The sequence below is a fragment of the Spinacia oleracea genome, chromosome 4 (genome assembly GCF_020520425.1).
Source record: "Spinacia oleracea cultivar Varoflay chromosome 4, BTI_SOV_V1, whole genome shotgun sequence".
Lineage (NCBI taxonomy): Eukaryota > Viridiplantae > Streptophyta > Magnoliopsida > Caryophyllales > Amaranthaceae > Spinacia > Spinacia oleracea.
Window position 1 is genome coordinate 137,125,192 of NC_079490.1, and position 21,657 is coordinate 137,146,848.

The 21,657-nt window shown below is 37.8% G+C and overlaps 1 long non-coding RNA gene across 2 annotated transcripts; it reads left to right on the forward strand.

Annotated features, from left to right (window-relative positions):
• Positions 1-4,685: 4,685 nt before the first annotated feature.
• LOC130460004 (uncharacterized) lies at positions 4,686-8,862 on the forward strand. 2 transcript variants are annotated; one of them, XR_008919801.1, is made up of 3 exons: positions 4,686-5,133; positions 5,397-5,547; positions 8,667-8,862. It is a non-coding gene; the product is annotated as an uncharacterized lncRNA (long non-coding RNA). The 2 variants fall into 2 exon arrangements; XR_008919800.1 differs by lacking the exon at positions 4,686-5,133 and adding an exon at positions 5,160-5,313.
• Positions 8,863-21,657: the final 12,795 nt, after the last annotated feature.

The following is a 21,657-nucleotide window of genomic DNA, read 5'->3' on the forward strand; positions in this document are numbered from 1 at the left end:
GATTCTCCACTCCGATCAGGAAAAAATGGACCGTCATACTGCTGTTTGTTATGCAATTATCACTCTGGCAATGGCTACTTCTTCTGCAATTCAGGTTCAATTCTTCTCTAAAACCCTTTAGTTCTTCTCGAAACCCCCGAAATTGCCGAAAACTCGTTTTGTTAATTTTTGAACTTAAACCCTTTCTTTGAATTTTATTTAACTACAGATTGGCGCACGAGATGAATTCAAGAAGACCCAAATAATCACAACGAATTCTCCGTTCTCTATTGCATTTGAAACCCTCCAGAAGCAGATTGAGTACTTTCTTTCATCTATTTCTTCCTAATTTTGTGTTGATATTTTACTGTTACTTATGCCCAACTGTGTAGACTTAAGTTAGTGTAGTCATTGAAGAAATTGTTAAAGATGAACCAGAAATGAGGGTAATTGATTGGTAAAGATGAACCAGAACTTTGGTAGTTTTTTGAAGTGTTGTCAACCTCTTGGAATAGAGTTGGTCCCCTTTGGTAGTTTTTTGTGTTTTCTTGAAATGTGTTGGTATCTTAAATTTACTCGTAATATCCCTTCCTCAACTTCTCACCACTTGTCGTCATGTTGTTAGTTTATGGAGTATGGCTGATCAGCATACACAAATGACACAGTATTCATATCCTGTCATAATACCAAAAACTGGATAACTTGTCCTTTTATTTCTCTTTGATAGGTTAGTTGATTATTCTCAATAGGGGCTTTTATTTTTATATTGATTTTCTTTTGATTAAGACATGTAGTTGGTCACATTTTCTCCATCAGAGATAGTTTCTCAGTGTCTTTTACCTCTCTAAATAACTTATCACCCTCCAAGTTAGGAATATCCAGCTCGATATTGATGATGTGTTCTTTATGGATGATCTGAACGAGATATAGCGTGTGTATCTAAGTATGTGTGGGGAGCAGGGGTGAGTCCAGATGACTCTATTCTGGCAGAGGAGAATTGATTTTGTCATGTAAAAGTATCACTTAATGACACAAATCACAATGTTCATAAGCATTACTTTGAGAATCACCTGATGGATATTTATACTCTTTATATGTTTCAAGAAACTCAGTTTTGAAGAGGAAAATGAATTTCTGGGAAAATGAGCAACTCAATTTTGGTAAGGTACTTACTGCTACTAAAAGAATACAATCATCTACTGTCTATTTCTTGCCTTATTCAATATGTGGAAAATAATACACCTTCAAATTTTTCTAACAGAGTTCCAAAACCTTTGCTTTCGACAATTTTTTCCTTCAATTTCTTATTAGATTAATTTATTGATAGCTTTAATCTAAAAGCTGAATACCAAGTCACCTTTTATCTGTCAGCTGTCAGATACAGCAGTTGAGTTTGTTTACACATCCATCTTTCAAAACACTGTAATGTAGCCAGTCTCTTGCAAGAGGTCCAAAACATTTTGCTGTTCTCATTGGTAGTTTTGGTACTATCTTCAGTACTTCTAGAAAAAGGGCTGCAGACCACTCAGATCATCTTTTCTTTACCTTTAACGGATACTAAATATTCTGAGACTCAAATTTTTAATACTTCGTATGTAATTTTTAATACTACAAAGCTTAAAAGTTTTTTTTTTTTTTTTGATAAGTCAGAGTAGATTTCATTGCTTGAAAAAACCAGATTACAAACAAAGTCCTAGGCCAGAGAGACTAAGGAACAAACAACATGACAACAGTCATAGGGAAGAAAAGAGAAGAAACAAAGCCTAAACAGTGCATTTGCTCTTCCACCAAATCTGGTCATTTGTGCTAGATTGCTTAGCACCTATATGAGCTAATCTGTCAATCACACTCCTCTGAATGCATCTGATAGTAGTTGAGGGAGTAGGAACCTTCTGATTCCAGAGAGCATCATTTCTTGCTCTCCATAGATTATACACAGTAGCATTGACAGCAGTGTGTATTGCTGTCTTTTGAAATTTGCTGCACTGGCTCTTCCATTTAACCCACCTCAGCAGGCCCATATAATGTACTTTGCTAGTAGGAATATCTAGCCATTCCTCAACCCCCTGTAGACATCTTCTACTGTATTCACAGTCAAAGAAAAGGTGTGGGTGAGTTTCATCTTTTGCCTCACAAAGCAAGCATGTAGTAGTGTTACAGACCCCAATCTTATGTAGCCTTTCTCTTGTTTGCAGTCTCCCTTGGACCATCAGCCAGCAAATCACTCTAGTCTTGGGAATAGAGGCTCTATTCCACACTGCAGATCCCCAAGGGACCTTCTCATGCTGTTGAACCAACTTCTGGTATACCTTCTGGATAGAGTATTTAGGCATTTGATCCAACTCAGCCTCACTAAACAAACTCTTTAGTTTCTCCTTCACACTACAAATCTTTCTCCAGTACCAACCACTATCAGCTTTTGGCTGATAATTCCACCAACCTGCAGTCTTAATGTAGATTGCATTGACCCATCTAACCCACATTGTGTCCTGTTTTCTAGCTATAGCCCAAACATATTTCCCTAAAGCTGCAATATTCCATGCCTGAACTTGCCTTATTCCTAATCCCCCTTCCTTTTTAGGTCTGCAAACTCTATCCCAGGCAACATAACCTGGTTTAGAACAGAAGTAAGTGCCTTGCCATAAAAAGGCTCTACAGATAGCTTCAACATTTTTAAGCACATGTTTGGGAAGGATAAACACTTGAGCCCAGTAAGAGTGGATGCTTAAGAGGACTGAATTGATAAGAGTTATCCTTCCTGCAAAAGACAAGTTCCTAGAACTCCAAGTCTTGATTCTTGCCATCATTTTATCAACTAATCCTTCACAATCAGCATTAGTGATTCTTTTAAAGTAAATAGGAACCCCTAAATACCTAAAGGGAAAAGAACCCAAGGCAAATCCAGAAAAGTCCACTACCTGCTGAACTACCTCTGTTTTCATACCAGCACAATACACAGCTGACTTTTGAATGTTAGCCTTCAGACCAGAAGTATCAGAAAAGAGTTTGAAACCTTGGAGAAGCAGCTGAATAGAGTGAAACTCACCTTTGTAGCATAAGATGAGATCATCTGCGAAGCAGAGGTGAGTCAACTTTGTAGACCTACACCTTGGATGAAATTTAAAGCAGCTATCCTCACCCACCTTGTATAGAGTTCTAGACAGATATTCCATACATACTACAAACAATAAAGGAGACAAGGGATCCCCTTGTCTTAACCCCCTGCTGGAAGCAAAATATCCTTGAGCTGAACCATTTAGCATGATTGAGAATTTGGGAGTTGTAACACAAACCATGATCCAATTAACAAACTGAGCTGGAAATCCCAAAGCAAGCATCATCTCTTCCAAGAAATCCCACTCAATTGTGTCATAAGCTTTCTGCATATCTAATTTGATCAAGCAACCAGGTGATGCATTCTTCCTTCCATATTGTCTGATAATTTCTTGACACATCATTATGTTATGCATGATAAATCTACCATGCACAAAGGCCCCTTGATTCTCAGCTATCAACATAGGTAGTACACATTTCATTCTCTCACAGAGGATTTTTGTGATGCATTTATAAATTACATTGCAACAGGATATGGGCCTGAATTCAGTAACATTTTTTGGACATTTTGTCTTGGGAATCAGAGTGATAGTAGTGGAATTAATCTCTTTTAGGAGTTTTCCAGTGTGGAAAAAGTCCAGAACAGCCTTTGTTACATCCTCCCCAACTATGTTCCAGTTTTCTCTGAAAAAATGGCTCCCAAACCCATCTGGGCCAGGGGCTTTGTCACCATTAATAGAGAACATAGCATACTTGACTTCCTCATTAGTGACAGGGGCTAATAATTGGTCTTTCTGCAGCTGTTCAAGTGTTGGACCAGCATGCACAATATCAATCATAACATGACTTCTACTAGAAGCTTTAGTGCCCAAGAGATTCTGGTAATACTCCAGAAAAGCAGCAGACACAGATGTTGGATCACACACCCACTTACCATGCATATCATGGATATCATGCACTGTGTTATGAATAATTCGAGCTCTAATGCTTTTATGGAAGAGAGAGCTGTTCTCATCTCCATCCTTTGCCCAGGCTTCTTTTGCTTTCTGTTTCAGGAAAGAAATATAAGCAGCATGCATCAATTTATACCTCTTAGCAGCTTCAACTTCTCTATCAGCAAGCTCACTATCACCAGGTGCTAGGTGAAGATTCTTCTGACACAAATCCAAATCTTGCTTAGCTTTTATGTCAGCAGCATGGATATCATTGAAACCTGTTCTATTCAGCTCTTTAAAAACCCCTTTCATTCTTTTTAGCTTCTGAACCACCTGATACATCAGAGTACCAACCACACCCTTTGACCAATTCACCTTGACCAGATCAGTATAGCCTTCAGCATACTTCCACATGGCAAAGTACCTAAAAGGCTTCTTTGCAATGTTATCACAGGGGTACACAGCAAGCACAATAGGACAATGATCATATTCTCCTTCAGACAAAAAACCAGCTTCAGCATTAGGATAATTCTGAAACCACAAGTCATTAGCCAGAACCCTATCAATTTTAGAAAACACCCTAGCCTCCCCTGCTTGTTTATTACTCCAAGTGTAGAAGTGTCCAGCAGCTTTGACATCTTCTAGGCCACATATATCTACACAATTCCTAAAGGCAACCATTGATTGATGCCTCACAGGAGCTCCCACCCTTTCATCTATATTTAGAACACAATTAAAATCACCCAGAACTATCCAAGGCTTGTGCACACCAATACCCAAGCCACACAGATCCCTCCATAGATCCTCTCTTTCCTTGCTCTGATTAAAAGCATAGACAAAAGTACAGCAAAAATCCACACTCCCACTTTTTGGATAAACCAAACAATGAATCAATTGACTGGTAACTTTCAGAACACTAAGAGTGAAAGCATTTGGATTCCATGCTAACACAATTCTCCCTCCCTTACAGCTGCTACTGTTGGTAGTGAAACACCAACCATTGAACATATTAACATATAAGGCCCCCATTTTTGTATGAGGCACCTTTGTCTCAAGGAGACCAATGTGCAACAGTTATGAATTTGTTTTTTGTTTTGTTTAATCAACTTTTCTTTTCCAATGTGCAACAGTGCAAGGATGTTGAGATCAAGCTATCCTTGTTCAAGTATGCTCACAGTTGTAAAAGAACTGATTAAAAAAGTCCACGTGAATTTTTCTTATAAGCATGCTCACAGTCTGCTAGTCATTACTTTTTTTTTTTCTGAAGCCATGCTAGTCATTACATGAATATGGAGAAGAATAAGAATCACCTGATTTTTTAGTTCAAGGATTTTTGTGTAGAAGGGTAATAATAGGGTATAAATTGAAATGCATTCTGATTGATACTTGAATTTTGTTTGAAATTTCCTCTTTCAACTTTTATTGCAGCTGCTTTCATGTAGATAATCTGGCCGTAGTCTGTGGTGCTTTTTGTGCTATATTTGGTGCTGTTGCCCTTGATTATGGGAAGTCCGATGCTGTTGCAAAAGTGTTCTTGAATGTTCATGCTCGCACTGGTGAATTAGCTGCTGATTTTTAGGTAAGCCTCAGAATCATAATGGCTGCATCCTACTATGAACTCATGTTATGTGAATCATTTCTGTATATTGTATGGTGTATTAGCTTTATGTATGCCGTAGAAGTAGTATGACCAGGAACTCCATTCTGAATCTGTATTACTCTGAATCTTTTGTGAGGCTAACATAGTCTATCCACTGGAGTTTATCTGTGGGATCTTTCTGAATTTGGTTCAAACACTTGAATTTTGGTTCTTTATTTCGACAACTAAGCTAAACTGATTATCAAATTGATTCTACAAGTCAAGCTAGGTGTTCATTTAGGGACATTCAAGTTAGAAATTTGTGATGAGGCGGGCTTGGTGCTGTTAGGTGCTCACGAATTGATGTAGCAAAGTTGTGTGGTGGTTAAGACTGGTTTAATTAGATAAGTGAAATTATGTACTTTTTCTTGGGAGAAGCTGCTTTTTATTTTTTTGTAGGGTAGTTGATTTCTGCGTGTATTATATGTGATCAGCATTTATGTACTTTTTCTTTTTAATTTGAAAGTGGAAGTAATCTCTGGAGTATTAATCTTTTATCAACTTTTAATTTCTTGGTTGGATAGTTGATTACTGCCTGTATCATGCATTTGCATTAGCAGTCAACATTAGCTTGTCAACTTGGTTTTGTAATGTGTGATCATCTTTTGAAATTTGAACTCACATGATTTCTTCTCCCCTTTCAACTGCCTAGATTTACAAATTGATTGTTCTTTTTCTTTTTCCCTTTTTGTTTGTTTTGTGACGCGGCTTCGATATATGTTGTCAATTACGTAGTAACTGGTTGAGATCTATTTCCTCATAGTGGGTTGTCACTCGTTACACCAATACAATTATGCTATGAAGTAACGTGTATTTTTTTTTTTTCAATTTTATCAGAGGTTTCCTAAGAGACAATTAATGTGAATTGTATATGTCTTGAATTTTTATTACGTTAGGATGAAGAGTCACTAAGCAGCTCATATTTGACCAAAGTTACCATCATGTTTAATAGGCATAATTTAAACTTTATAAGACTCGTTACAATCTATTTATGCACCTTTAAGGCTCAGCTCATTGGGTTGTTGTAGGTCATATTTAGGCTAAAATGACATTTTCGCTCCCAACTTTGAACTTAAGAACCTAAGGACTCATTTTAAACTTATTATATGATTAATATGCTTAGTTTTAAGTTTCCAAGACTCATTCCAATCTATGAATGCACATTTAAGGCTCATTGGGTCGTTATAGGTCATATTTAGGCTAAAATGACAATTTTGTTCCCAACTTTGAGCTAAAGAACCTAAGGACTCGTTTTATACTTATTACACGTTTAATATGTATAGTTTTAACTTTCTACGACTCATTCTAATCTATTTATGCACATTTAAGGCTCATTCGGTCGTTATAGGTTATATTTAAGCTAAAATGATATTTGCGCTCCCAACATTGACCTTAAGAACCTAAGGACTCATTTTATACTTATTATATGTTTAATATGCATAGTTTTAACCTTCTAAGACTAATTCCAATCTATTCATGCACATTTAAGACTCATTGGGTCGTTTATAGGCCATATGTAGGCCAAAATGACATATTCGTTGCCAACTTTGAACTAAAGAGCCTAATGACTCATTTCAAACTTATTACATGATTAATGTGCTTAGTTTTAAGTTTCCAATACTAATTTCAATCTATTTACGCACATTTAAGGCTCATTGGATCGTTATAGGTCATATTTAGGCTAAAATGACATTTTCGCTCCCAACTTTGAACTAAAGAACCCAGGGACTCATTTTAAACCTTTTACATGATTAATATGCTTATTTTTAAGTTTCCAAGACTCATTCCAATCAATGAATGCACATTTAAGGCTCATTGGGTCGTGATAGGTCATATTTAGGCTAAAATGACATTTTCGTTCCCAACTTTGAGCTAAAGAACCTAAGGACTCGTTTTATACTTATTACACGTTTAATATGTATAGTTTTAACTTTCTACGACTCATTCTAATCTATTTATGCACATTTAAGGCTCATTGGGTCGTTATAAGCCATATTTAGGCTAAAATGACATTTTCGCTCCTAGCTTTGGACTAAAGAACCTAAGGACTCATTTTAAATCTTTTATATGATTAATATGCATAGTTTTAACTTTCTAAGACTCATTCCAATCTATTTATGCACATTTAATTTGGTCGTTATAGGTCATATTTAAGCTAAAATGACATTTTCGTTCCTAACTTTGAACTAAAAAACCTAAGGACTCATTCCAAATTTATTACATGATTAATATGCTTTGTTTTAAGTTTCCAAGAGTCATTCCAATCTATTTATGCACATTTAAGGCTTATTGGGTTGTTATAGGCCATATTTAGGCTAAAATGACATTTTCGCTCCTAACTTTGAACTAAATAACCTAAGGACTCATTTTAAACCTTTTACATGATTAATATGCGTAGTTTTAACTTTCTAAAACTCATTCCAATCTATTTATGCACATTTAATTTGGTCGTTATAGGTCATATTTAAGCTAAAATGACATTTTCGTAACTAACTTTGAACTAAAAAACCTAAGGACTCATTCCAAATTTATTACATGATTAATATGCTTTGTTTTAAGTTTCCAAGAGTCATTCCAATCTATTTATGCACATTTAAGTCTTATTGGGTTGTTATAGGCCATATTTAGGCTAAAATGACATATTCGTTGCCAACTTTGAACTAAAGAGCCTAATGACTCATTTCAAACTTATTACATGATTAATGTGCTTAGTTTAAAGTTTCCAATACTAATTTCAATCTATTTACGCACATTTAAGGATCATTGGGTCGTTATAGGTCATATTAAGGCTAAAATGAAGCATTTTCGCTCCCAACTTTGAAATAAAGAACCTAAGGACTCATTTTATACTTATTACATGTTTAATATGCATAGTTTTAACTTTCTAAAACTCATTCCAATCTATATATGCACATTTAAGGCTCATTGGGTCGTTATAGGTTATATTTAGGTTAAAATGACATTGATACATATTGTAAATGTTTTTTTTGTTAACTATTTTTTCTTTAAAGTTTTTTTCTTTATTGATCCTAATAGTGTAATATTGATTAACTTTGTAGGTACTTATCATTTGAAAAGTCTCGGATTGGGTTCCTTTGTCAGCAAGTATTTATTATTGGCCTGGGCGCTTGATCGAGGCTGTTTAGTTGTTATAGAACAATTTTTATATTAAAATGTATGCGTACGTTGAAATTGGAACATATATTTAAATGTAGTACGTGCACTTTGGTTTTGGGATATATATATATGCAAAATATCAGTTATTGTTTTTATATTTGTTCTACAGGTTGCGATATTCTATTATTGTTGTTGACAGGTTCCTATATTTGGTGTAAGACACTTTAGGTATAAATAAATAAAACTAAAATTTTCCCGCAAAAATGACGACTTTGTTGCAGGGGGCATATACTTGTTCGTTGCAACAAGTATGCTAAAATGAAGACTTGTTGCAGCGTACAAATTGTTGTTCGCTGCAATAGGGTAGGTCTGTTGCAGCGTACATCAATTTGTACGCTGCAACATGTCTTGATTTTTCCCTAAATATAGACACTTGTTGCAGCGTACGTCTAAAAGCCCGCTGCAACAAATCACTTTTTGCAGCGAACAGTGTACGCTGCAACAAGTTCAGACTTGTTGCAGGCCCCCCAGTTGCAGCATACGATGTACGCTGCAACAAGGGTCTAAAAGCCCGCTGCAACAAGGGTTTTTTCTACTAGTGTGGCCGGTTAGTAAGGTTAATAATATAACCTTACAACCTTGTTTCCAACACACACAATTCATATTGCTCAAACCCTAGAGACACAGAGAACCCTAATTCTCTCTGTGCCTCCAAAGTGAGTTCTTCCCAAAAGCAAAGTATCTTGATCAATTGTCTAAGCTACGATTATCAAGACGGATCTGACGTGTCGGTGAACCAAGTAGAGGAACGACAAGTGGAGTTCTTTGTTCGTGTTCGTTGACAGATTATTGTGGAAAACACGCTTCGAATGTAAGTTTGCTTAATCTGTGCTTTATACATGTTTCCTGGCTTTGGGGATTGTTCCGCACATGTTATTATGTTTAACTGTATTCCCCTACAGTGGTATCATGAGCCTTATGTATTCAAAGCATGAATTAGCATGATTATTATTGTTTATGCATCTGTCAAAATTTTGGATTTTTTGTTGATTTTTCGGAATTTTTTTTACGAATTATTGGATGAATTGCGTATAATCAGGTCCGAAATAAAAAATAATCGCTTTTTCGATTTTTAAAACCCTAATCTGATGGAAAACGATTTTCTAAGATCAACTCATGAGAATAGAATTGCGAAAACAGGCCTCGAAGTATCGTTTTTTGGGCGTTTGTGTTAATTTTTCATTAAAAATTAAAAGTGTCGGACAGTAATTCAATTAAAAGGTCGACTTAAACTACTCGGAATTGCTTGAAATTTTGACACAATGTTTCTGGGTACATTCTTGATCTATGATAAAAATTTCAGATTTTTCCGATAAGTATAAAACCTAATTTTGCATTTCCCCAATTCCTAAAATTTGCAACCCTAATTGAATTTTAATTAATTTTGGTTTAATAATTCGGTTATTTGGGGAAGGGGGTATAATTTCATGGGTCAGTGGCTAATTTTAAAAATTATTGGATTAAAATTTTGAATGGTTTCGTTAAATTTAATCGCACTTAAACCAAATTATTAATAATCTGTAATTTAATTGTTTATGAACGATTTAAAGCTTCGGATTTTATTAATTAAAAGTTCAAACTTTAATGTTGATTTGTTCGTTCTTAAAAGTTTGAATATTGTTAGCCCTTGATTTATTAATTTTACGAAATTGGATTGTCGTTAAAGTTTATTAAATCGTTAAAAATCGTTGTTTTTCGAAAATAAAAATCGTAACTTTTTTTTGAAAAATAAAATTAATGCAAGTTCGTGAATTAAATTTAATTTTAATTAAGTTGGTCCGTATTACGAACCAAAGGCACGAACATGAGCATGGTGGAAGTATGGCTCGTCGAGCCATACGAGGCCATTGTGCTCGACCGAGCCATGCGACACGGGCAGCAGCAGCTATGCTGCGTGCCTCGTGCGCGCTAGGCGAGGAAGGGGCAGGCGAGGGAGCTTGCAGGGCTGCGACGAAGCGAGGCGCAAGCCTTGCGACGTCTAGCACACACGATGCACAACACGCAGCGCAGGGGAAGCATGGCTGCGGGGACGCGGTGCGCGAGCGCGCGCGATGGGGCTGGGGGTGCGCGAGCTCTGCTCGTGTGCTCTTGGGCCTCACGCAAGGCGGGGCTGGGCGCAAGCCTAGCCCGATTTAGCAATTGGATTTTTTTTTTTAAAATCGTTTAATTGGTTGGGCTTCGTATATTTGCATTAATTTGGGCTAACGGGGTATTTAATTTAATATTTTATTTGCTTGGGCCGGGCCGCGAGTTTTAATTTAATATTTCATAATTAATTATCCGGAATAATTATTTGTTTGCGTGGGAGCCACTAAATGAAATTAAAATGAAATAATTATTTAAATTATTTCGTAGGTCGCATTATTTTAATTAAATTCACTTTAATTAGAATAAAGTCTAAGGATTAATAATTCGGAAATTGATTAATCTTTTAGGACGCGTTTATGTGAACGTGAATTTTAATTAATTCACGTAAATACTTGCATATTAACATGGGCCATTCGTTTTAGCATACGAATGGGTGAATGCATAGAATATATATTTTATGCAATGTAGGTACTCCAAGTGACTAGTATGGCCAATTTAGGATAGTTAAATATGTTAGGTTATGATACATATGACAATTCATAAATCATGCGGAAAAAACCATAAAGCCAGGAAAGCATATTATTTACACATAATCATTTAGCATAGAATAGATGCATACATGTTGTAGCATGCCTTCCCTAGCTGCGCCCGAACCGAACAAGAACAAGTCTTTAGGACTCCAAGTGTCGTCCCTCCGTAGATAGTCCACAGTACGTCCGGATCCGCCTCAAGTTAGACCAACTAGAGTCGCCCTTAAGGTGCTTAGGAATTTCGGTTATTATTGCAAGTGTATGGCTGATTTTATTTCAAAAACTTACCCTTTGAATACTTCAATCGTATCTGCAAATAATGACCCTAGGCCCTTATTTATAGAGGTATGGAAAAGGAACTGGAATCCTATTAGGATACTAATTAGTTAAACTAGAATCCTAGTAGGACTCTTACTAATTAATTTTATCCTTTTAGGTTTAGGAATTTTAATCATCAAACAAATCCTATACAATTTAGGTTTCGTATGTGAACACAAACTCTACACGAGCATGACCAACGAGCGTGCAGGCCATGCCCGCGCACAGCCCACACGGCTGCTCGGCCCACGCGAGCCGCAAGCCCACGCGAGCAGCAGCACAGCTCGCAGCCCATTGCTGCGCGCGCTGCCATGGCCTGCTGGGCCTGGCCTTGCGCTGGGCCTGGCGTGGCCTTGGCTGTTCGTGTGGCGCGTTTGGCTTGCTGGGCGATGGCCTGGCTTCGTGCTGGGCCCTCGTCCGGCAGGCCTCGTCCGATGCTTATTCGTACGATACGCTTCCGATTAAATACCCGGTTCCGGAATTCATTTCCGATACGAACAATATTTAATATTTCCGATTCCGGAATTAATTTCCGTTTCGAACAAATATTTAATATTTCCGTTTCCGGAATTATTTTCCGATTCCGATAATATTTCCGATTCTGACAATATTTCCGTTTCCGGCAATATTTCCGATTCCGGCAATATTTCCATTTCCGATAATATTTTCCGATACGTACCATGTTTCCGTTTCCGGCAACATCTACGATTTGGATAATATTTATATTTCCGATACGATCCATATTTCCGTTTCCGGCAATATCATCGTTTCCGGAGTATTCATTTCTTGCTTGTGACGATCTCAGCTCCCACTGAAACCAAGATCCGTCGATTCCGAATATCCATAGATAGAGTATTTAATGCCATTAAATACTTGATCCGTTTACGTACTATTTGTGTGACCCTACGGGTTCAGTCAAGAGTAAGCTGTGGATTAATATCATTAATTCCACTTGAACTGAAGCGGCCTCTAGCTAGGCATTCAGCTCACTTGATCTTACTGAATTATTAACTTGTTAATTAATACTGAACCTCATTTATTAGACTTAACATAGAATGCATACTTGGACCAAGGGCATTATTTCCTTCAAAATACGGTCTGCGTACCGTTCTATCTTTGAATGTAAAGTTTTAAATATGGTCTGCGTACCATGGAAATTTTGATGTAATTTTATTATTTTCAAGTATTTCTAAGTTTAGAACTTTAAGTTAGCATTTGAACGAAGATTCAAGACGATGCCAAGCTAACAAGGAGGTGATGAAGATTGGATGCTTCAAGACAAGATGTTTTGGGCCATACTAGATCACCATTTATTTATGCACTTCTATATATATATTATGCGTGAATGTATGAATGTATGTATGCTTTGCATGAACAGGTTGTTTCCTATGAATCGATTAGTTTTAAGTTCACTAAATAATCGAACCAACATAGAAACAACTAGGTCCATGTAATATTGAGTTTAAAAAATTGCCTTCCAAATCAACACTTACAAAAATCTAGGGATCTAAGATAGTAGGTTTACGCTAAAGCGAGGTGCTATTTTAGTTGACTTAGGTGGTAAGGCGTCCTAAAGGAGCACGTTGATTGTGGTTGCAACTCAAACAACAATGGCATTAAGTTGTGGCAATGGGATAAATTATGGCATTAATTTATTAACCAAGAGTAATTTGGAGATTACTAGCAATAGGCTTTGCTTACCTAAAATCTTAAACTACTTAAGACATGCTAAAGCTGCTTAAGGATTTAGGACTTTTGGGGTCTTGGAATCGTTTCATTCATTTTGGACCATGTTTTTGCTTTTTGCATGAATGAGATGTTTTTAATAGCTTTAATGATTGCATGTTTTTGCTTTTATTTCAAAGTTATTGAATTGTATGAATGGTTATTTATTGCAAATTCTTTTCGATTGTAGTAATCAAAAATGGCCGCAAACAATAACACTTTCAACTTGCGTTCAATTCTCGACAAAGAGAAGTTGAATGGCAACAATTTCCTCGACTGGCAAAGGAACTTACAAATAGTTCTTATGCATGAGGAAAAAGAATATGTCCTTGAGGAAGAGTTACCGCAAGAGGCTGGGCCGGAGGTAACTCAAGCTGCCCTTAATCGTTGGATTCAGGCCAACAGGGATGTCAAATGTGTGATGCTTGCATCCATGAGTCCTGAACTTCAGAAAACGTTCATTAACTCGGATGCTTACCAAATCATCTCGGAGTTGAAGAACATGTTTCAGGACCAAGCCAGAATCGAAAGATTCGAGACTCAGAGGTTGATCCTTGAGACTAAGCTCAAGAAAGGAGAACCAGTGAGCCCACATGTTCTTAAAATGATTGGACTCTTTGAGAACATGAGAGCTCTAGATTCTGACGTCTCAAATGAAATGTCTATTGACATCATTCTCCATTCGCTTCATAATGGCTATGATCAGTTCAAGTTGAATTACAACATGAACAGCATGGAGAAATCTCTTACTGAGCTTCACGGTATGCTGAAAACCGCTGAAAAGACGCTCAAGCAAGAGAACAAGCACGATATGCTTATGGTGCATAAGGGCAAGAACTTCAAGAAATCCGGCAAGAATAAGGGAAAGAAGGGTAAGGGCAAGGCTTTGCCCTCATCCAAGTCCAACGGCGCCAGTTCTGGTAAACAGAAAAGGGCGACTCGTTCTCCTGCCGACTCTGAATGCTTCTACTGCAAGAAGAAGGGGCATTGGAAGAGGGATTGCTTGAAGAAGAAGGAAGATGAGAAGAACGGGAACGTTGCTTATACTTCAGGTATGTATGTTATACATTGTAATCTTGTTAATTCTACTTCTTGGGTATTAGATACTGGTTGTGGCTCACACTTATGTTCCAATTCACAGGGACTAAGGAGAAGTAGAAAGCTTGATAAAGGCGAGATGGATCTACGCGTGGGAAATGGAGCACGGATTGCTGCATTAGCCGTAGGATCTTATTTTATTTCTTTGCCTAGTGGGTTTGTTTTGGAACTAGAAAACTGTTACTACGTTCCTAGTATTACCAATAACATCATTTCCGTTTCAAGTTTGGATTCTAAAGGTTTTAGTTTTCAATTTAAAGACAATAGTTGTTCTTTTTCTTTGAATGGAATGTTTTATGGTTCAGCACAACAAGAAAACGGTCTTTATGTGCTAGATACGAGCAAACACATTTATAACATAAATACCAAAAAGGCTAAAACTGGTGATTCGGATCTCACATTTCTGTGGCATTGTCGATTAGGCCATATAAACATAAAGCGCATGGAATTACTTCAACGGAAAGGAATTCTAGAATAATTCGACTTAGAGAAGTTGATCAATGCGAATCTTGTTTACTTGGCAAAATGACAAAGCAACCTTTCTCAAAGGTGGGAGAAAGAGCAAGCGAACTACTAGGCTAATACATACGGACGTATGTGGGCCTATGAGTACGAAAGCTAGAGGTGAGTTCAGCTATTTCATAACGTTTACGGACGACTTTAGTAGATATGGCTATATTTACTTAATGAAGCACAAGTCTGAATCGTTTGAGAAATTTCGAGAATTTCAAAATGAAGTAGAGAATCAACATGGCAAGAAAATCAAATCTCTAAGATCGGATCGAGGAGGTGAATATCTTAGCCACGAGTTTGATGACCATCTAAAAGAATGCGGTATTCTTTCTGAATTGACTGATCCGGGGACACCTCAATGGAATGGAGTGTTGGAACGGAGAAACAGGACCTTACTCGATATGGTCAGGTCAATGATGGGTCAGGCCAAACTTCCTTTACAGTTCTGGGGACATGCGTTGCAAACTGCAGCACTCACACTGAATCGTGCTCCGTCAAAAGCTGTTGAAAAGACTCCATACGAATTATGGACTGGGAAACTTCCAAAGTTGTCTTTTCTGAAGATTTGGGATTGCGAAGCATATGTCAAGCGATTAATTTCGGACAAGCTACAACCTAAACCTGACAAATGTTTCTTCGTTGGGTATCCAAAAGAAACTATGGGGTATTATTTCTACAACAAGTCAGACAACAAGGTATTCGTTGCTCGTGACGGTGTCTTTTTGGAAAGAAATCATATTTCCAAATTGACAAGTGGGAGAATAATAGACCTCGAAGAGATTCGAGACGAAAAACGAACTCAGAAATCTTTAGAAGAAGTTCAAGTTGATGAACCTCCAAGGTCTTTAGAAGAGCCAGTGGGAGTAGTACCTCAAAACTATTTTTCAGCCGGACAGATGGACAGGCGTCCTCTTGACTGAAAACTTAGACGTTCTCATAATGGATAGTGATGAACCTTTGACTTACAAGCAAGCTATGACGAGCCCAAGCTCCATTAAATGGTTAGAGGCCATGCAATCTGAAATAGACTCCATGTCTGAAAATCAAGTCTGGGACTTGGTTGATTTGCCGGATGGGTTCACACCTATCGGATGCAAATGGGTCTTCAAGTTGAAGAAAGACAAAGATGGAATTGTATACATATACAAGGCTAAATTGGTAGCAAAAGGTTACAGGCAAGTTCACGGCATTGACTATGATGAAACCTTTTCTCCAGTCGCGATGCTTAAGTCTATTCGGATAATCCTTGCGATTGCCGCTTTTCATGACTATGAAATATGGAAAATGGATGTCAAAACTTCCTTCTTGAACGGTGTTCTTGAAGAGATTGTGTTCATGACACAGCCGGAGGGTTTTGTCGATCAAAAGAACCAAGGAAAGGTATGCAAGCTTAAGAAGTCCATCTACGGGCTAAAGCAGGCATCAAGGAGTTGGAATAAACGATTTGATGAAGCAGTCAATAAGTTTGGCTTCATCAAGAATCAGGACGAATCTTGTGTATACAAGAAGGTCAGTGGGAGTAAAATTTCATTCCTAGTCTTGTATGTTGACGACATACTACTTATTGGAAACGACATTCCTATGTTGGAGTCTGTAAAGACTTGGCTAGGGAAGTGTTTCTCAATGAAGGACTTAGGAGAGGAACAGTACATATTGGGCATCAAGATCTATAGGGATAGATCTAAGAGGATGATTGGACTAAGCCAAAGCACTTACATTGACAAAGTGCTAGCTAGGTTCAATATGATGGAAGCCAAGAGAGGCCATCTACCCATGTCACATGGCGTATATCTAAGCAAGAATCAGTGTCCCAAAACATCTGATGAGCGTAGAAAGATGAGTGGAATTCCATATGCTTCGGCTATTGGATCCATCATGTATGCTATGATTTGTACAAGGCCGGATGTTTCGTTCGCACTTTGTGCAACGAGCAGGTACCAGTCAGAACCAGGTGAGGTGCATTGGACTGCTGCCAAGAACATCCTAAAGTACCTGAAAGGGACTAAGGATCAGTTTCTGGTTTATGGTGGTACAAATGAGTTGATTGTTAAGGGCTATACGGACGCAAGCTTTCAACCCGACAGAGATGATTTCAGATCACAGTCTGGGTTTGTGTTCTGCCTCAACGGCGGAGCAGTAAGCTGGAAAAGTGCTAAGCAAATCACTATTGCGGATTCTACAACTGAAGCCGAGTACATTGCTGCCTCAGAAGCATCAAAGGAAGCTGTTTGGATTCGGAAGTTCATCGAAGAACTTGGTGTTGTCCCCTCCATTAAAGGACCAGTGGCTTTGTATTGCGACAATAGCGGAGCCATTGCCCAGGCAAAGGAGCCTAGGAGCCACCAAAAGTCCAAGCACGTACTGTGGCGATTTCATATACTTCGAGAGATCGTTGAAAGAAAGGAAATCGAGATTTGCAAGGTTGGAACTGACGACAACGTCGCGGATCCATTGACTAAACCGTTGCCACAAGTGAAACACAACGCACATGTAGCAACCATGGGAATCAAGCATGTTGGAGAATGGCTTTGATTTTCTAAGTATTGTTTTAGAACATCTGTTATATCTATGTTTAAAACAATTGGTTTAACCATTTCATATTTATGAAATTTATTTATTTCATATTCATTTAATTGTGGTTTAGAATTAAATGATAAGTCCATGTGATTCAAATCATTCAAATGGGATGTCAAGATGGATTCTTTGACAAAGAAACACCCATAAGTGAACTTGAATATTGAAGTCACAAAGGATCCCTAATCCAGGTCATTGAAAGGTGGACGACCAATGACTAATGAAGATTAGATTGCAAGTAGATTACTTAGTTCTGTTTCTTGAACTAGAGTGACTGGACGTCAGAATCTTTTGCATAGATACTTTTTGGATCTTGTATCGGATTGACCATGAGAACACTTTAAGAGATTAAAGTCATGTCATAGGTAGTTCTCATTAATGGTGATTAGAAACCGTTCCTCAGAACATGAGAGATTATGTCTGCTCGTTTGAGAATTAGTTCGCTTTGATGCTAGCTAAACGTCGCACCGTAAAAGGAGGCTATAAAAGAAGTTATTGGGCGTACTATGAATCAAAGTGAGTGTTCATAGATTGCAAGAATGGATTGTCCTCCTATCTTTGATAGGATATGGTATTGTTGTGTAACAAGGCCTCTCGGAGAGTTAGATACTGCAAAATGCATGGTCGTGCTCAGAATGGTTAGGCTTAACCTTCTGCAAAAGTTTGACAGTTGAACTCTGTAATCCGAGAAACACTTCTGGACCTAATAAGGATGGCTTGGATCTTACCTTATGTTCAGTAAGTAACACTAAGTGACAAAGGAATGTGGATGCACACTAGTCTGAATGACAAGTGGGAGATTGAAGGAAATATGTCCGTCACCCAAGGTGCATTAAGTTTAATACCAAGGTTCAGATTAATTGCGAACAATTAATTCAGTGAGATCAAGTGATCGAAACAGCTAGCTGGAGCAATGCTTCCGATCAGTGAGTTCTAATGGATATTGAACTCACAACTTACTCTTGACTGAACCTACAAGGTCACACCAATGACACGTAACAGATCACCGGATTAAATGAATCGGAAATTCATTTAATAGCTTTTCGGGAATTAGTTGGAAACGTATTATACGATACGACCTTTGTCGGAATCGTATATCGTATCGCGAATATTTGTAAGCTAGGCGACACGAATAAATCGTATCGTACGACGGTGATTCGTCGTATACGAAACGATAAATAATATATCGGAAATATATTAAATCGCGAATACGAAGGGCATCGGAGTTGCCGTCCCGTCGAGCCAAGTACGTAAGCGTGCAAGGCCCAACGAGCCAGCAAGCTCGCGAGCAAGGGCGAGCAAGGCCAACCCATTTGGGCGCGAGCACACAACAGCAAGAAATAGCGCACAGCAGCGACGAGCGAGCAAGGCCCACGGCCCAGCTGCTCGGCGCGCGCGCTGTGGGCTTCGGCCTGCAGTGTGTCGCTGGGCGCGGGCGTGCGGTCCGTGTTGCTTGGCTCGCACGGCTTGCTAGCCGGCCTTGCTTCTTAGCTTGGTCGGTTAGTAAGGTTAATAATATAACCTTACATCCTTGTTTCCAACACACACAATTCATATTGCTCAAACCCTAGAGACACAGAGAACCCTAATTCTCTCTGTGCCTCCAAAGTGAGTTCTTCCCAAAAGCAAAGTATGTTGATCAATTGTCTAAGCTACGATTATCAAGACGGATCTGACGTGTCGGTGAACCAAGTAGAGGAACGAAAAGTGGAGTTCTTTGTTCGTGTTCGTTGACAGATTATTGTGGAAAACACGCTTCGAATGTAAGTTTGCTTAATCTGTGCTTTATACATGTTTCCTGGCTTTGGGGATTGTTCCGCACATGTTATTATATTTAACTGTATTCCCCTACACGGGCGTGCATTTTATTTTTTACCTGTTAAGAAGAAGATTGGGAGGGTGAGTACCTTAATTTCCTATCGTGGTGAAGGGAATAGGGATGAGAATTTTAGACGAGTACGAGTGTGGAGACCCCGATCGGGCCCCAAAGTCATGACTAGCTGAATAAAGTAAATAGTGGAGTAGATGTTAAGTGCTCGAGTAATCATGTGCATATAAAATGCTTAAGTAGGTATGACTATATAAGTCAAGGGTAGATGAGAATAACACTGTGATTGACACAAGTGATGAATGGAGATAAAAATAATTTTGTTTGTGTACCCTTATTTGTTTTTTAAAAAAATAAATAAATAAGACACCAAATGAGGAAAAAAAAAGATCCATCATTAATTTTAATGAGGAGAATATCTATAATATATGTGTCTAAAGTATAATGTAATTAGACAACTAAATTGTCAATTGCTCTTGAATAGAATTTTAAAATTCAAAACTCTCTTACCAAAAAATAATGTATGGTCCAGGCGTCTAGGGTTAGGTTTGGCACTCGTGATGAGTGGGGATGAATAGTTTTGTCTATGTACCCTTATTTGTTTTCTTTTTAAAAATAAATATGACACCGAATGGGGAAATAATAAATTTGTCCATCATTAATTTTAATTAGGAAAATATCTATGAGATATATGTGTTCTAAGAATAATATAATCAGCGGATTTTTCATGAATTACCCCCGAGTTTTGGCTTAATTCACCAAACGGCCATCAAGTTTCGATAATACATAAAATACCCCTATTCCAAAATTGAATACACGAAATAGCCCCATTTCAATACTAAATACACCAAATGCCTTTAATGACGTCATCAATCCCATAATAAACCAATTAGCGTCTAATTAACCAATCTAATATCTAATTAACACCCCTAATCAACCCACCCATTAAAAAACCTAATTAACCCATTCATTAACCCACTACCCCACCCATTTCTTTTTCTTCTCTATCTCCCCTTCCTTCTTCCATTAACTTACCAGAAAGAACTCATCAACCAGCCAACCATCACAACTATTATTCGACCCCTTATTTTCTCTCTCTTTGCTGAATCCATCACCACCAACCATCACCCCTATCCCATTAACCATGGCTCAGCTCCCAATGTCACCTTCCTCCCCTCCCCCTTCCTTCATTGTGAACCCCATTGAAAGACAAAAAAAACTCAATTGATCGACGAATCAAGGAAGGGAAATAATTCAATTTGGAGGTGATGATGGGTATCGACATCATCAGCAACAAGAGTGAGGTTATTGCAACACCAATTTAGGCGAATTTTATAGAAACACAACAACAATAACGAAGTTTTGAAAGCCGGAATCGGAAATACCTCGACTAGTTGAAGACGAAGATGGCGGCAATTTTTTTTGTAATTTTTTTATTAAATTATTTTTTAGGAGTTATCTGATTTTGAATTTGAGTTTTTTGGATTGAAGTGTTTGAATTAAGGAGGATGGGCTGAGAGTGGCATCTTATTGGTTGAGCGTCTTGCTGTTGGTAATGTATTGTCCTTAATTGATGTTCTTATGATTTGTACTGCTATTTTTAAGCTTCTTCATAATTTATTAAAACAAATTCTCTTATGGTGTTATTGGTAGGCTGGTAGTAGAGGCTATGAGAAAGAAGAGTGGTAAGTGTTGGGTGTTGCCATGGAAGCTCGAAGAGAGAGAATATGAATATTGTTCATTTGTTGTCAGGAAACATAAAAAGATGGAGAACAAAAAATTGTAATCGGTTTTTTCTCTCTCCTCTTGTTCTCTTCAATTTCAATCTTCTCAAACACAAAAATGGAGTTTCAGAGAAGTTGAGGGGTTAAGGAAATTGGCAGCCATGAAGAAACTGGTAGAAGGAAGGGGGGGGGGGGGGGGGGGAGGAGAGAAGAAAAAAGAAATAGAAAAAAAATGGGTAAATTAGGAGTTTAGTAGATTAATTGGGGAAAATGGGTTAATAGGTGGATTAATTAGGTTAATTAGGGTTGACGTCATAAGGATACTTGTTAAGTTTTAGAATAGGGGTGTTTTATGTATTATCGAAACTTGATGGGCGTTTGGTGAAGTACACCAAAACTCAAGGGTATTTCATGAAAAATCCGTATAATAAGATAACCAAATTGTCAAACACTCTTAGAGTTTTAAAATTCAAGA